The sequence below is a fragment of the Anser cygnoides genome, chromosome 1 (genome assembly GCF_040182565.1).
Source record: "Anser cygnoides isolate HZ-2024a breed goose chromosome 1, Taihu_goose_T2T_genome, whole genome shotgun sequence".
In the NCBI taxonomy this organism is placed as follows: Eukaryota; Metazoa; Chordata; class Aves; order Anseriformes; family Anatidae; genus Anser; species Anser cygnoides.
This window is the reverse complement of record NC_089873.1, coordinates 133,209,417-133,223,867: the sequence shown is the minus strand read 5'-3', so window position 1 is coordinate 133,223,867 and position 14,451 is coordinate 133,209,417. Positions and strand designations below refer to the sequence as shown.

Here is a 14,451-nt window from a genome sequence, read left to right as displayed (position 1 = left end):
ATACTGACAAGGAAGTTTGTAACATGCCCCTTGACCCTATTGTTTCTGTTTAATAGCAACATTTATTTGTTGGTATTTGTTTGATTTATTTGTTGCAGAAGAGCAACATTGCTCTTCTGTTTAGAGCAACATATATGGTTAAGAATACCTCCTGAAGCAGAAGGATGTTTCGTCTTTATTGTGGGAAATCAGAAGAATTAATGTTCTTAAATTCTACAAGATATACGAATAGTGAGTTTTCAGCACATCAGTATTTGTAACACCTGTAGAGTCACAAGGAAAATATATTTGTGCTTGCAATCATCTGTTACAGTGGAATTATACTTGTATTACATTAGGGGAAAAAAGGGAAGATGATTATAAAAAATTATAGTCTTAACATTAAATCCTCTGTTATTCAAGTCACTTGCACCTGGGATCTCTCTTTTTAAAAGCAAAGCCATAAGTCGTTTTGGAGAGATGCCAACTGTCTGGAATCCTTTGTCCAATACCAAATGTGGGCTTCTAACAAGGCATGACATAAAAGTCAAGACCCTTTCTCTTTTTACAGTATCTTAAAAGCTCTTTTCTTCTATGGTTTCACAGAAACTTCAGGGAATACAAACGAAGTCAGCACGATGGAGAACAGGGAAGCTGTGTTTCTGGCACCAAACGCTAAGCACCGACTACACTGGAAACAACACATGAGCATGCAACTTCTGCCCATCTGAGAGCATGAGAAAGGAGTGGCAGGCATTAAACGGTGAACATAGGAAACAACAGAAAAAATTCTTTCAGGTGCAAAATGTATTAACTACTGTTGATGAGTTTTAGTAACACAGAGTGTTTTCATTATGCGCTTGTAGTCTTAAAAATTAGGACAATTTCTCTTGCCATGGACTAACATATTAAATCGTGTTCAGAGCCTTAATATCTTGCATCATATTTTTTGCAAGAGGTTACAGGAATGAAATCATCTTGTGGTCCCATGAACACAGGGCTTTCTGCTCTCAGTAGTTCATAAATTACTACTTTCTCCCATAGGAGACTGCAGGCAGACTAATATTGCTACTCTGAAAAATCCCACCTGCTGATCTTTCACAGAAAGGAAGCCATAGCTGTGTCAGATGTATATCACCAGAAGGAATACTCCAAGTGGACCAGACCACACACTTAGCATGGGCAAGGAAGAAAAGTCTTCAAGAACAGTCTCTCCTGAGGTGGGAAATTGTTGCCACCTTCTAGTACTGTGTTCAACTACTACAACTCAGTTAATCCCATAATGAAAAATAGACAGCAGCTTAAATACAAGACCTAGGAATCAGCTGTAAATGATAACACTGAGTTCAATGCTTGGACATATCAAAAAAAAGCTACGTTAACCCAGGAGAACTTTGGTTTTTAAAAATCCAAGGTGAATGTAAATCTGATTCAGAGCTTGTACAAACAACTCAGTACCTAGCTGCTTGTCTCCACCTATTCATAATTCAAGAGACCAAACTAATACAAGTGCCAGAAGCCTACAGAGGTGCCTAACTTCACATAGAGCTTTTAAGACTATTGAAAGCCTGTTTTAATTTAGTCTTGCTTTACCCTCTGTCTCATCTCCCAAGAGTTTATGACCTCCACGTGGGAGGAAAAAAGTTCTTGACTCAGTGCTTTAGGATTTTTTCCTTAACATCTGTATAATGTAAAACATAAAAAAAAAAATAATCTTAGTGAGGCCCACAAGCCATGGTACCTCCTTCCTTTTGTGATAGCTCTCACCAGAAGACCACAAAGCCCAGATTTTTACATGATTTTTCCCCTCAGTGGCCCAGTTGTTACAGGAGGAAATAAGTTTGTATTAACACACATATGCCACCTCTTGGCCATAGCACTGCCTTTCCGGGCAATACTGAACACACCCTGGAACCTCCTCTCAGTCAGGGAAAAGTCTTCAGCACACATCTTGCATTTCCAGGGCAAGATAGTCTGTCATATAAAAGGTAGACCAAACCAAAAGTATGTCTAGCTATGATTAAAAAACAGTGAGCTCTGCCCAGCCCTTGGGAGAACAGTTGTTAGCAACTACCCTTGGAAGAACATCCCAGGCAGATGAAGCTATCCACCATCACTATACAAAGCTTTCTCTGAACTCCACAGAAGGGAAGGCATTTCTTCTGGCAGCTCATTATCCTCTGTATTATAGGTCTTGTTCTGAGGTACTAATAAGGAAAGGCACATCACTTCACACAACTTAAAAGTCAAACACTGCAGAACCTTACTCGTAACACCCATCTTTCTCAATCTAGCCTTTAATCACTTCAGTGGAAAAAAACATTAAGTTCTAGCTCATTGAAAGATACAGGTTGCTTTCTGTTCAATTAGTACCATATGTGCATATTATTGGACAGGAGATTTTTGTCATATTGGATTTTACTTTGACATCTATCTTTAGTATATGAAAACGTGAGAACCTACTGACATGGTCCTGATCTAGGAGAATTACTGAACCTTGCTTAGAAGAATGTCATCTTTCAAACAAGTTTTAGCTTTAGCTTTAACTTGTCCAAGCACTTTAAAGAGGATTTTTCTCTAGGCAAAATGTTAAAAGCTGTTTTGGAATAGACATATGGCTATACAGTTGCCTACAATTACTGAATATTTTAGTAGTCTGGTTCAATTTAATTTTTGCAAAATATTTTTAGATGCAGAACTCTAAACCTCAGAAATGAGAGTCAGATAGTGATGTTGCCTATGAATACAAAATGTAATATGCTCCAGTCCCAAAGGACAGTAATTAAAAATCATAGTAATGATTGCCATCACTAAACGAGTATTTTCTAACAGCTACACACTGGTTGTCTGAGACAACATTCCCTTCCCCTGTGCTCAGAATAAGGATTGGATTAAGTCAGAGATCACTGTGGAAGAAAACAGTAACTCCAACAGCAACATGTGTTATGGGATCCCTCTTGCAAGATGGAGGACCTAGTCATGAAACTATATGGTCTCACCTAGAAAACTGAAAATTCATGGTGGCTGCCTCAATGCTTAGGCTAAATATTGGTCAGAAAAGTGGTTTTGACAAACAGCCCCCTGGCTGCAGTAGGAAGGAGAGGAGCTTATTCAGCCTCTGTCTTCTATACCTGTTCCTTGAACACATGAATGACTGAACACTGCAGTAGAAAGCAGTTTCTTTTGCTACTATATGTCCTTGCTGCAACCTGTTTGCTCCCTACCCCTGCCCCCACCGTCCCATTAGAGCAAACTAGTCCATTCATAGACAAGTGAAGACACAGACAGGTTCAAGTGGATGCTTGTGATATTGAAGAAATTTTCTGCTAATAAAAATACAGTTATAGAAAAGGTTCCCATAACAACTCTTTTATAAATCCATCTTTTATAATTGACAATGTGTGACTTAATTTTAGGAACATAAACACTTCAGGTTTTGCCATTGTGTGTCTCAGACACAATAACCATTTAGGATTTCAGTTTAGCCAACCTCTTGAAATGACTGACTCAGAAATGCTGACTCATGACAATGAGGTTATGGAAAGTATCAAGCAGAAGAAATCAATCTCAGTTCCATTTCCATGTTTATCTTCTTCTATTTTTACATTCTCCTTCTCTTGGATCATCAACTTTAATTTGGAACCTGATTGATCAAATGCTTTGCCTTGTATTCTCATGGTGAGCTTAATGGATATTGGGCTACGGTGTACAACATCGATTGACAATAATAAACGACTCAGCACATGGGAGATGTACTAATTTTTTTGCCCACAGCACATCAATAACACATTCTACACAACAACACAAACACTCCACTGTGCTGTCCAAGGAGAACTTTGTCATGCAACTCTCAGGCATACCTTCTACTTAGATACAGTGCTTGGGAGAACAATCTCCACTCCACTACTAACATAAGCAACATAAGCTGTTTTTTTGTTTGTTTGTTTTTTAAGCTTCCCTGCATTTATTTGCAGTAGTTGTATTCTTGCTTGCTTTACATCTACAGAGACTGTATTGTTCTGGTTTTTATTGTATAGGTTATGTAATGCTGTAATAAGAGGAAAAGGTATGCATTTTGTAGACTAAATAGCAATGGTTTTACATATGTAACCAGTCCCACTTACTTTTGGCATGATTTTATTAGGTTTTTCATTTGTTCATGTTATCTCTGTATTTGCTGTTTCTTAATGCCAGTGTTAAAATAGGTTTCTTGGCTATAACACTTAAGACTAATAACCATGTGGAAGCTAAAAGCAAAGTAACTATTCGAACATCCCAAATTCCAAAGTAATGAGACTATAACATAAGAAAGAGTGAAGGGAACATGGCATCATTTCACTCCACTGTCTTGTACATTGTAGATATAACACCAGTCTGAGGCTAAGCCTGTTCATCCCTAAGATAAGGGAGGCACCCAGGAGTCTTCCTCTGCTGATCTACCACCAGCTGGTTAGAGAACAGGAACTGGAGGCCTAAGGTGGAGATCAGAACATCCCCAGCTCCATCTGGCTCCCAAGCATGTACTTCCAGGTTCACTCTTTGCCCTCACATGAAGACAGGAGCAGGCAACAGTCATCTGCTGGAGTAGCAGGAAGAGCTCAGCTGCTCTTTAGTCCTTCAGCTGAAGGCAGTGTTCTCAAGAGATCTTGTATAGGACACTCTGGGAATCCAGGTTTTACCTAAAACATACTCAGTTCATGCAGTCTTGGTCAGGTTTTCGTGTTAAAATTTTTCAATTGCTTTCTATTACACATTCTCCAGCTTGTCTGTATATGTCTTTATCATGTATAAAACTGGAAAAAGAATTCAGTCTAGGAGCTTATCACAGTGGAACAGGACAAAATAATTAGCTGTCATCCTCTTGTATACAATACCTTCAGTAATGAGTCCCAGAATGACATTCACGTTTCAACATTTTGTCACATTGGTGACTTGCATTCATTTTCTAATTTGCAATAGCCCACAGATGCTTCTGACTGAACGATTCCCCACTTTCTATCATTGAATTATATTTTCATCCCTGACTGTAGTGACTTGTGCTTCTTTTGATTCATTTTATCTTGATTTCTGACCAGCTTGCCAGCTGCTCAGACTACTTTTGAATTTAGTTCTAGCTCTCTCAGCCTAGATGATGCACTGGGAACATTGCACATGATACCAACTCCATCAATTAAACTTTTCAGTTTCCTAAATTGATTCTGAATAGAAAACATTTTTTTATTTTTTTCATATGCAGCAATTCTGCACACACAAAAACTTTAAGTTGTCTGTGGTGAATAAAGGACTTTTCAGCTGATGGTTCTACTCAGCTGTAATCTTCCATTTTCTCCTTGTGTTTTGTTTCTCTAGTTCTCATGTGACATAGACAAAACATTCAAATTCATCTCTTAAGGGGACAGAAACATAAGAACTAAAACCTTCAAGGCACATTAGGTTAACCTCTAAAATTAAGATCAAGCTAACAACTGTAAGTCATTTCACTGAGTTCATTTTCATTAGTCTAAACCAAAAAAATCCTGTTGTGCATTCTAGAAGTCTTCAGTGGTGCGCATTAGAACCAAGATGTGTCTGAAGCACCAGTGTACCAACAAGGTATTGCTGAACAGTTGCAGAGATCAACAGCTAAACTTCAAAACTCAGGTAACCTTTCCATTCAAGAGGGCACCATAGGCTGCCCTATATCAGCATGTATTTGGCTTCTCTTTTAAGTGTTTGTTCTGTTTTGTGCTATGAATATGGTGAGATTCTGGAATGAAGCATATGCAGATTTCATCTAATTCTGTTTTCCAATGTCTGGTTCATTTCTCTATGCCCATCACTGTTGTCTGGTGTGTGGTTTCATGCCCATCTCACTGCAATCTTTACTTCTGTATTGACATTTACATGTCTCTTTTCATGCAGTTAAAAAAAACTGCAACACTATTGGTGAACTGTTGGAATGGTTGGAAATATTGGTGACAACAGACATGAACTTGACAGGTTTTTTTCTGCATATGTCATATATGTTATCCCATATGACATATTTTACTGACAAAATTTAAGGTTTATTTGGTAAACAAATGCAATGCCGGTTGAGTCCAGTGATTTACATCATGTAAAAACAGAACATCTTAGGCAACACATGTGCAATAAAAGCAAACAGATGTTTGCAGTCTAAGCACTGTGCTAATGGTGGTGGTATGGCAACGTATCAAAGGCAAAACACAACGTATCCAGAATTGCCCGCTGGAGTGTTAAGCACAGCTGCATAACTTTGAATGAACAACCAATAGGATATCCCAAACCACTTTGTGGCATGCTGCCATCCTTAAGGTAAGAATTCGTAATTAACTGCTAATACCTAAACTCCTCAGCTAAAACGGTGTGGAATTTCTTGCGAACAAGACAAAGATATGAAATGTAGTAAAACCATTGCTTGTTTTACAGCATTAACATAGCAGCAACACTACTGTTGTTTCATACGTAGTGAAATTAAACGTGCCCCAAAAAATCCACCTCAGGAGGCCTGATCTGAGGTTTTATGGAATTTTCCAGGCTGGGTAGCTACAAAACAAATATTGGAAACAACAGCAGGAGCACATGCATTGCTGGAAGAGCACAGTGGACAAGTCATGACTTATGGGCTGACACCCTATTGGCTCTGTAATCCAGTGCATTACGAACAATGCTGTTCTCAGCCTGTTGGAATGGCTGGAACTATGCACGAGGTGTCAAAAATGTCATTTCGTTCATACCACTGAATGTGAACTTCACTAAAACCTCAGAAGAACCTGAAGTTATGTACGACTTCATATAATCATATGTAACAAAGGAAACTACTTTCTGATATTTCCCTAAATCTGACATCTAGAGAACCAATGGCAAAACTGCCATTGAGTGAAACTACCAGAGGGAAAAAAAAGTGAAAATGAACATCCACCCCTCAGAGGAGTTTTACAAAAACTGTTAAAAAGAAAAATGTTGATTTGTTCAAGACAAATGCTACAAATATTGACTGATGTAGCTAAAAGCAAATAGCAGTTTGCTATTTGCTCTGTGCAAAGCATCACATGATAACTTTTTTTTTTAACTAAAATTGAGCAGAAAATTTAGCAACATGTGAATTAGAACAGGTACTAAGATCCCAGATATAGATATGTAGGGAAACATGCATCTGTTTATGTACAGACTTCCGGCCTCAACTATGTTCTTAAATATCTTGCTGAACACTTAAGAAAATAATAATAAAATAGAATCAAAAAATATGCCAACTGTTCATGCATTCCCTTACTTGCTACAACACATGCTAGTTATCTGTTATAGCATCAAAAAATAGATTTAATATTATATTTTTAATGAAAAAAGCAAGGAAATATTTTCTAAGAAGCTGGTAAACTTAAATACTAAAACAAGTTGCATATTTTCAATACTTTCCTGTATGAGTTTCAAAGTAGTGTGTATTCCAATACTTTAATTTTGATCAATAGTTCTGAAGTATAACTTGGATTTAACACAAAGACAAGCAAACAAAAAAATAAAAATTGAATCATAAGCCTGCAGAAAGCAGGCTATTTTTGAGATAACACAAGACTGGAGAATTTGCAAGTTTAATCCTCAGCCCAGTAGTTTTCTGAATTTTTCAGACTGAATAAACATACAAGAAGGCATGATAGAACTGCAGTTCAACATCTTTATCACAGATTTTTCGTGCTTTATGATTCTCATCCAGTTTTAATTAAAATACTTCAATTTTTTCCTTCCCTAAACAATTACATTACACATTAGTGAATAAATATATAGATGATGCAGACTTCATTTTTTTAAATTCAGGGCACAGCTTAATGTCCTCTGATCTGAGGAAGTACCACTCCTCAGCTTTACACTGCCCAGTTTTTTTGCCTCCTTCATTTGCATGGCTCCCAAGCACACATGCTCACAGGAGCTGCCATGCAAGGCTAGGCTAGAGGGTTCTAGCAGGGAATGCTATGTCTTAGTTTATGTTGTGGTTGAATACTGTGGTCATCATAACTTTATCCTTCAACTCAGTGGCTCAGCAGAGGCAAGCAGGGCTCTGGGGAATGAGGACAGCAGCTGGACTAAAAAATATCATTGCAAATCTGAACTGCATTTTCAACTTTAAATGCCAGATACATTTACCAATGGCTGGAACAATAGAAAGACAGTTGTAAAAAAAATAAATAAGAAATCAAACACACCTCTTGTAGACCATGTGATCTCTGGATAGCAACGTCAGGCAGATGAACTGGGCAGACGTTAAGATGTCTTTGCTGTGCTTCCTTATCATTGGTCCTCAAAGCAAAGATTTAAGCTTATGCAGTACAATGAACACTGCAGAAGAAAAGCTCTCACCCCAGTCACACTCTGGATGCCCATCTCCCCCTTGCATTATTCCCAGATTCCTTCTTTAGAGCTCTGCAACTGCGGATGGCAATTTTCAATTAGGCATGTGCTTCAGGGGAAATAAGGAATTTCCCAAGGTCACTTTAGGGCAATGAAATCACACATGCCACATAAAATGCTTACACTACAAAATGATAACATAATGGAATGGTAAAACCTTTAACAAAACCCTAAAGGGAGCACACAACTAGTACAGCATGGTCATTTATTATTTCAAGCTCTCCATTTACACCTTTGAAAGTCAGTGTTTCTTTTTATTGAAAAAGTGATAACAGGAAAAAAAATGCTGTGCCCAGCTTCTCTTGCCAACGTGTAGGACTACTCAGTTTCAAATTGCATGCAAATCAGAAAGAAAAAAAATACATACATATACATGCAGTGATGGTTTAATTTAAGTCTAGAAAGCATACAAACAAATTTTCTGTTTGTAGGATGAACAGGTTACTAAATGTGAAAAACATTTAAACCATTTGTTACGGCCTTTCATTTCTAAACAAAAAAACATGGCAATAAAAGCTAAATACATCAAGCAGTTGCTGTTTTAAAAGCAACAAATGAGTGAAACTTCTCATGAATTTAAACCACCAGGAACTCATCGGTAAGACAACAGAGAGGCAAAAAATATTTTTGGTCCAAGTAATCAAAACTTTTGTCATACCCGTAAATAATCTGGTGCTTCTCACCTTTGGCATACAAACAGAAATACCAATTGAGTCATGCATTAAACTCCGGATTGTCAAGTTCAAATATTTCTGTTTCACTTCAGTCTTGTTTCTGTTACACAATTAAAGATGGTACCATAGACATATGCACAGACTTGCTGCACTTTTGCCTAGGTTTAGATTGTTCATTTCCAAACTATATAGTCCAATACCTTACCATTGTACACCCTGAACATGGATCTGCTATTAAAACTGGTATCAAGGAATCACTGATTGAATGAAGAATTAATCCTTAAACTATGTTACAATGAATGCTAGCTCTTGTTTTAATCATTGAATGCAACACATCACACATTAACATGGATTGGAGACCAATGAGTAGGGCAGGAGGTTGGTCTGCAGGAGCTCACAAAAGAGAAGGGTCATTCTATAACCCAGCCACAGTTGGATGGGATTTTGCTGGGATTTGAGATAATACTCAAGGTCTACCCTGTACTTTAAATTGCTTCATCTACTTTGCAATTCTTTTCTCACTGTAAACAAGGATAGTTTTCCTGGGATATATCTTCCATACATATATCCTAGTCAGAGAAGAACTTGCTTTTTAGTGCATCCAAGTCAATGAAAACTCATGCAACATCATGGGCACAGCACCAAGCAGAGTTAAAAAACAGTGTAGACACTGGTGTTAGGCATGTCCTGGTGCATTACACATCCTGTGGGAGGCAGAGGAAGGCACAAGACACACATTGTGGCTTGAGGGGATGAGACCCCACAGTGCTTCTTTGTCTCCCTGGAAGAGCCACAGTCAGAAAACTCATCTAGGGGCAGTCTGCAGCCTAGGTGGCTGCTCAGATCTTAGGGAAGAGTAAGCTCATGCCAGCCCAAAAGATACCACGTAGACTTTGAACCAGGGTTCTATCTCACTTTGTGTGGTGAAGCCAAAAGACCATTAATGATTGTGGAATAGCTAGACACTAAACTGACAGGGCAATGTAATTTACTGGATAGACTACAAGAAAGCTGATTTAATAGTATGTTGGTCCAGTGTCGTCTTCTGTCCTTTAAATTCATACTTCAATTACTAACATCCCTGTTAAAATCTTTCCTCTGTGCTCCCACTCAATTCACAATAATAAAGGTTATATGCAAAGTGGACTGGAAACCACCATGATGAGAAGTTAAACAAGTTAAATTTACAGTTCTAGTCCATCTGTCCTACATTGTTTTGTTTGCTGTGGTGTTTTCCACCAAGACCAAAGATGTTTCATGGCAATGAACCCATTAGCTGTAGTGCTGAAGCAACATTTAGGAACATGCTACCTACCTTCTTTGCAATGTTGAAGCTGCCATAAAATTCCCTGCTGGACTGTCATGGTTATTATTATGTCTTTGCCATTAATACTTAGCTAAACATTGAAAGTCAGGAGTTTGGAAATGTCTTACATATAAATGAATGAGGACCTATATCAACACAAGTGAATTTTAAACCTGACAGTTAGTCTCAATTAATTTTAGCCAGGTAATATCATATTACTAACTCTAAGCAGGCATTCATTCATAAAAATGTGAAATATTTAGAAGGAAGAGGGTTTTTACATAATCTTCATTGAAAGCTTCTCAGCCCGTAGGCATAGGACTGTACTTTACTTTCCCACTTTGTCTCCCAGCAAAAATGTGTCTGTAACTCCCATAACTAGCGCATTCACGTGCACATGCCCACATAAATATGATTAACAATGAAAATTAGTGTAAAGCAATCTTATGTCTACCAGTTGCAAAGGGTCAGAAAAGCAACCATTCTGAAAATAAATGCCACCTGTTTCTGAATAGTTTTTTGCAGTTTTTCTTAGAAGGCACTTCTCAGAAAGCTCAAAGTATTATTTCATTCCTATCTTTTATACCATAACTGCATAAAACTTGAAGAAACTTCCACAATTAACATGCTGATGCTTAACAGCAACTGTCCTGATGGACAGCACAACAGTTTTCTTCCAGCTAGAAAGCTGTTGGAAGTAAGTTTTCAACTTGAATTTTCATTATGTCCTGGCCAAAATCTACAAGGAACAGATTGTTGTCTCTCTCTCTGCCAGTATTTTACACAGAGGCTGTTGTAAAGGTTATCAGAATATGTAAATATTTCCTAAGCAACACAAAAGCTTGTTTTGAACCTGGGGTAATCCCAGTTGTAGAAGAACAAGTTTTGCTTACACTTCTTAAACAGTACCTGCAGCTTATTTTTTAACTCACTGAAAAATCTTTATTGCTGCAGGAACTCCCTGTATTCCCACAAATGCATTCCAGCTATGCTGACTGAGCTGCATTCATACACAACAAAATAAAGTACACCAAAACTCTGGGAATGTTGAAGAGAGTGCCTTGTACAAAGTGCACATTTTAAACCACAAAATCAAGGACCTCTTTTCCAGACAGGATAGGATCATAAAATTCTGCATTTGCAGAGATTCAAGGAGTTAAGCAAAGCATCTCAGCCCTATTTCCAGTCCCAACTCACGTCTGTATTCCATCAGAGATAAGAAAGTTTGATAATCTCCTGAGCAAAAAGAAGGTGTATGAGAATCAGAAGCACATGGAACAGCCAGAAAAGCTAAAGTAATTGTTGCTGCACACAAGAAGCGCACTTTTGCTTCCCAGCCCGTATAAAATCGCAAGCCATTTTAGGAGGGAAGAGCAGCTGTAGGACCAAGCCTCACAAGCAGCGCCCCGCGCCTCCCCGCATTTCACCCCGCCACCCTGCAGCCGCAAGGCTCCGCGTCACCATACCTGCTTCTCCATTTTTAACCCCCAGACAGTTTTCTCCTCGGCCTGAAGTTGAAGAAAGCGGGGATAGTCCTTCCCAGCCGGGCGCTGGGCTGGGCTGGGCTGCTGTTGCTCCTGCTGCTTGTGCTGCTGCGCGGCTCCGCGCCGTGCCCTGTCCAGCCCCGCACCGCCGCTAGCCCCAGCCCCAGCTCCGCGCCGCCGGGCAGGTTTCCTTATATAGGTGAACGCTAATTGCATTCCTGGTGAAAGAGGCTAACCGGGAGCGAGCTTAACTTGGTTAACTCCACAGATACCAAATGGGGCTGCCTGCCCGCCTGAAGTTTGCTGGCGTAGCGCTGAAGTGGCTTCGGAGGGGAGAAGGGTTTTGTTGCAACGCGGTTTAACACCTCTCAAGCTATTCCATTTCTAACAGCTCCACTAATACCAAGTGCTATGTTAGTATTGCATAAAACACTTGATATTTTTACAGAATACCCTCCCTTAACCTATATTTTACTCCAAGAAAAGCACACAAGGTGATAAAGGCATGAGCACGCGCACTCTGATAGCACCGAAATAATTCTGATCCTATCAGAGTTTTCACAGAAAGACTGCCATATATCAAATGGTATGTGAAAAAGTTAGGAAATGAGGATTGCAATACTGCTGTTAATGGAAAAAAGCCATGTAAGAAAAGCTTGTTTTACTGTTTTCCACTTCCTTTTCTATACAATGTAATAGCTAAGCTTCTGGTGATAGATCTGTCTTTGTCAGAGAGGTGTGATTGTGATATATTAACAGACACACCCTTACCTAAACAAAAAAAATACAGAGATAGACTGGGTAACTAGAACAATAATACTCTGCACTCTGCAGAGTGGTGACACACGTATTTCAGATATTCTTGACTCCTCTTGCCCACCCACTACTCACTAAACCCCTTCTGCAAGAGCAACTTCAATGGTTTGAAGAACCTCAACACATAATTAATTAATCACAGGGAAAATCATGCCATATGCTTCCCTTTCCTTTATTATATTCAGTCAGAATTCACCTATTTATTATGGCCCTCCTTCTATAAGCTACAACGCTGACAATATGTAGGGGGAGACAGATGACAAAAAGCATAATGGAAGAGAAAAAAAACAGAACAAATAAAACAAATGATGGATGAAATGAAAACAAGAAATCAGTGACAATGAGAAGGGTTAAAAGATTTGATCAAATGATGAAAGGCTGGTGTTTAAAAAACAAAAAAAGTACATTGAACTCCAAGACATTTTTTTTTCATTCTTTCCTCTTTCCTCCAGATGTATTACCTATAACTCAAGACAGACAAGAGACACAAATTCTGCTTCCTGGTGACCTATGGACATTTAGAAACCAGAGAGTACCACCCAAAAGCTGGGAATTACCATTACCCAGAGGACTAGAACTTTTCTTATCCCCATGTAATATATGTCTTAAAGATCATCAAATAATATACTGCACAGAAAAGCTATTCCTAATGACCATTCCTAATGGTTTCAATACTTCTTTCATTATAATTTTTCTCTTCCCCGAGGCATAAACATTCAACCTTTTGATACTGCAGGAGCTTGGCTTATAAGTGGAGAAAAATGAGAAACAATACCAATAAAAGCTGTAAGACTCAATAAATATGTCTAAAATAGTCTCTCTGTACAGTGTATAGGGAATCAGGCATATGTGGCCAGGGGCATGGTGTAACTGTCTTCATGGGACTCTTTCAGGACATGTAACTCACTTGTGGCTTCACAGTGTAAGAGTATGTCAGCCTTGCCAAGTTACTGCAAAGCTGGTCTGCACAGCCTTATATTCCCTTAACACCAGTGAGCTTGTGACCAGTTCCTGACTGAGTATCAGTTTTTCACATGAAGCAAGCAATTAAAATCCATCAGATTCCCAAAACTAAACAACAAAGGAAGGTTAATAGGGCTGTTATGCCAGAATAGTTGTTACTTCAAGTATGGCTGACATCTATCTTTAGGTTAGCCCTCTTTATGTTAGCCAACTCAGAGCCCACAAAACACTCCCTCAGTTTTTTCCTACCATTTCTTCAATGCTTGTATAACTATTTTATTTTCCCAGCCAAAATCTCAACTAGCTGTCATATTCTGCACCTTACATCCTCCTTTACCTCCATCCCTGACCCAAACATCATGTTGTGAATCAGTCATGGGATTTGGGGTCTTATAGCCAGGCATGAATCCTCATGCTTTACCTACTGACCCTCAAACTATGAATTCATCAGAGCACTGGTAAAAACATGAGAAATTTCCTCAAGTCCTACATATGCTACCTGTGTAGGAGAGAATTCCTTCCCTTTATTTAAAATATGTAGTAAAATATGTTTTTTTCTCAAATGAAAGCAATCCAGTTAATTCCTGAAGCTGAGGGTAATAAGCCTAGGCTTATTACTTTCATTTACTTGGCTGTCGCACGTGCATTATCTGCAAATGATGCCAAGATAATGTTAATTACCCTGTAACCAATCTCTTCTGTTCTTCAGAAAGAGCTTTAGTAGTTCTGAGCCTGCATTCAGTCTGGGTATGTTGGAAAATCTCTAAGCAGATATCTAAAATATATTATTTTTAATGTTAGGCATTAAAAGATTCAGTAGAAATGAATG

At 38.6% G+C, this 14,451-nt stretch overlaps 1 protein-coding gene across 1 annotated transcript in view; it reads right to left on the bottom strand.

Moving 5' to 3' along the window:
- MID1 (midline 1) overlaps positions 1 to 11,970 on the bottom strand; it is a 250,254-nt gene extending 238,284 nt beyond the window's left edge. The window contains exon 1 of the mRNA XM_048066735.2: positions 11,826 to 11,970. The gene's annotated coding sequence lies outside the window, so the exon portion shown is untranslated. The remainder of the gene's footprint in view (positions 1 to 11,825) is intronic.
- Positions 11,971 to 14,451: the final 2,481 nt, after the last annotated feature.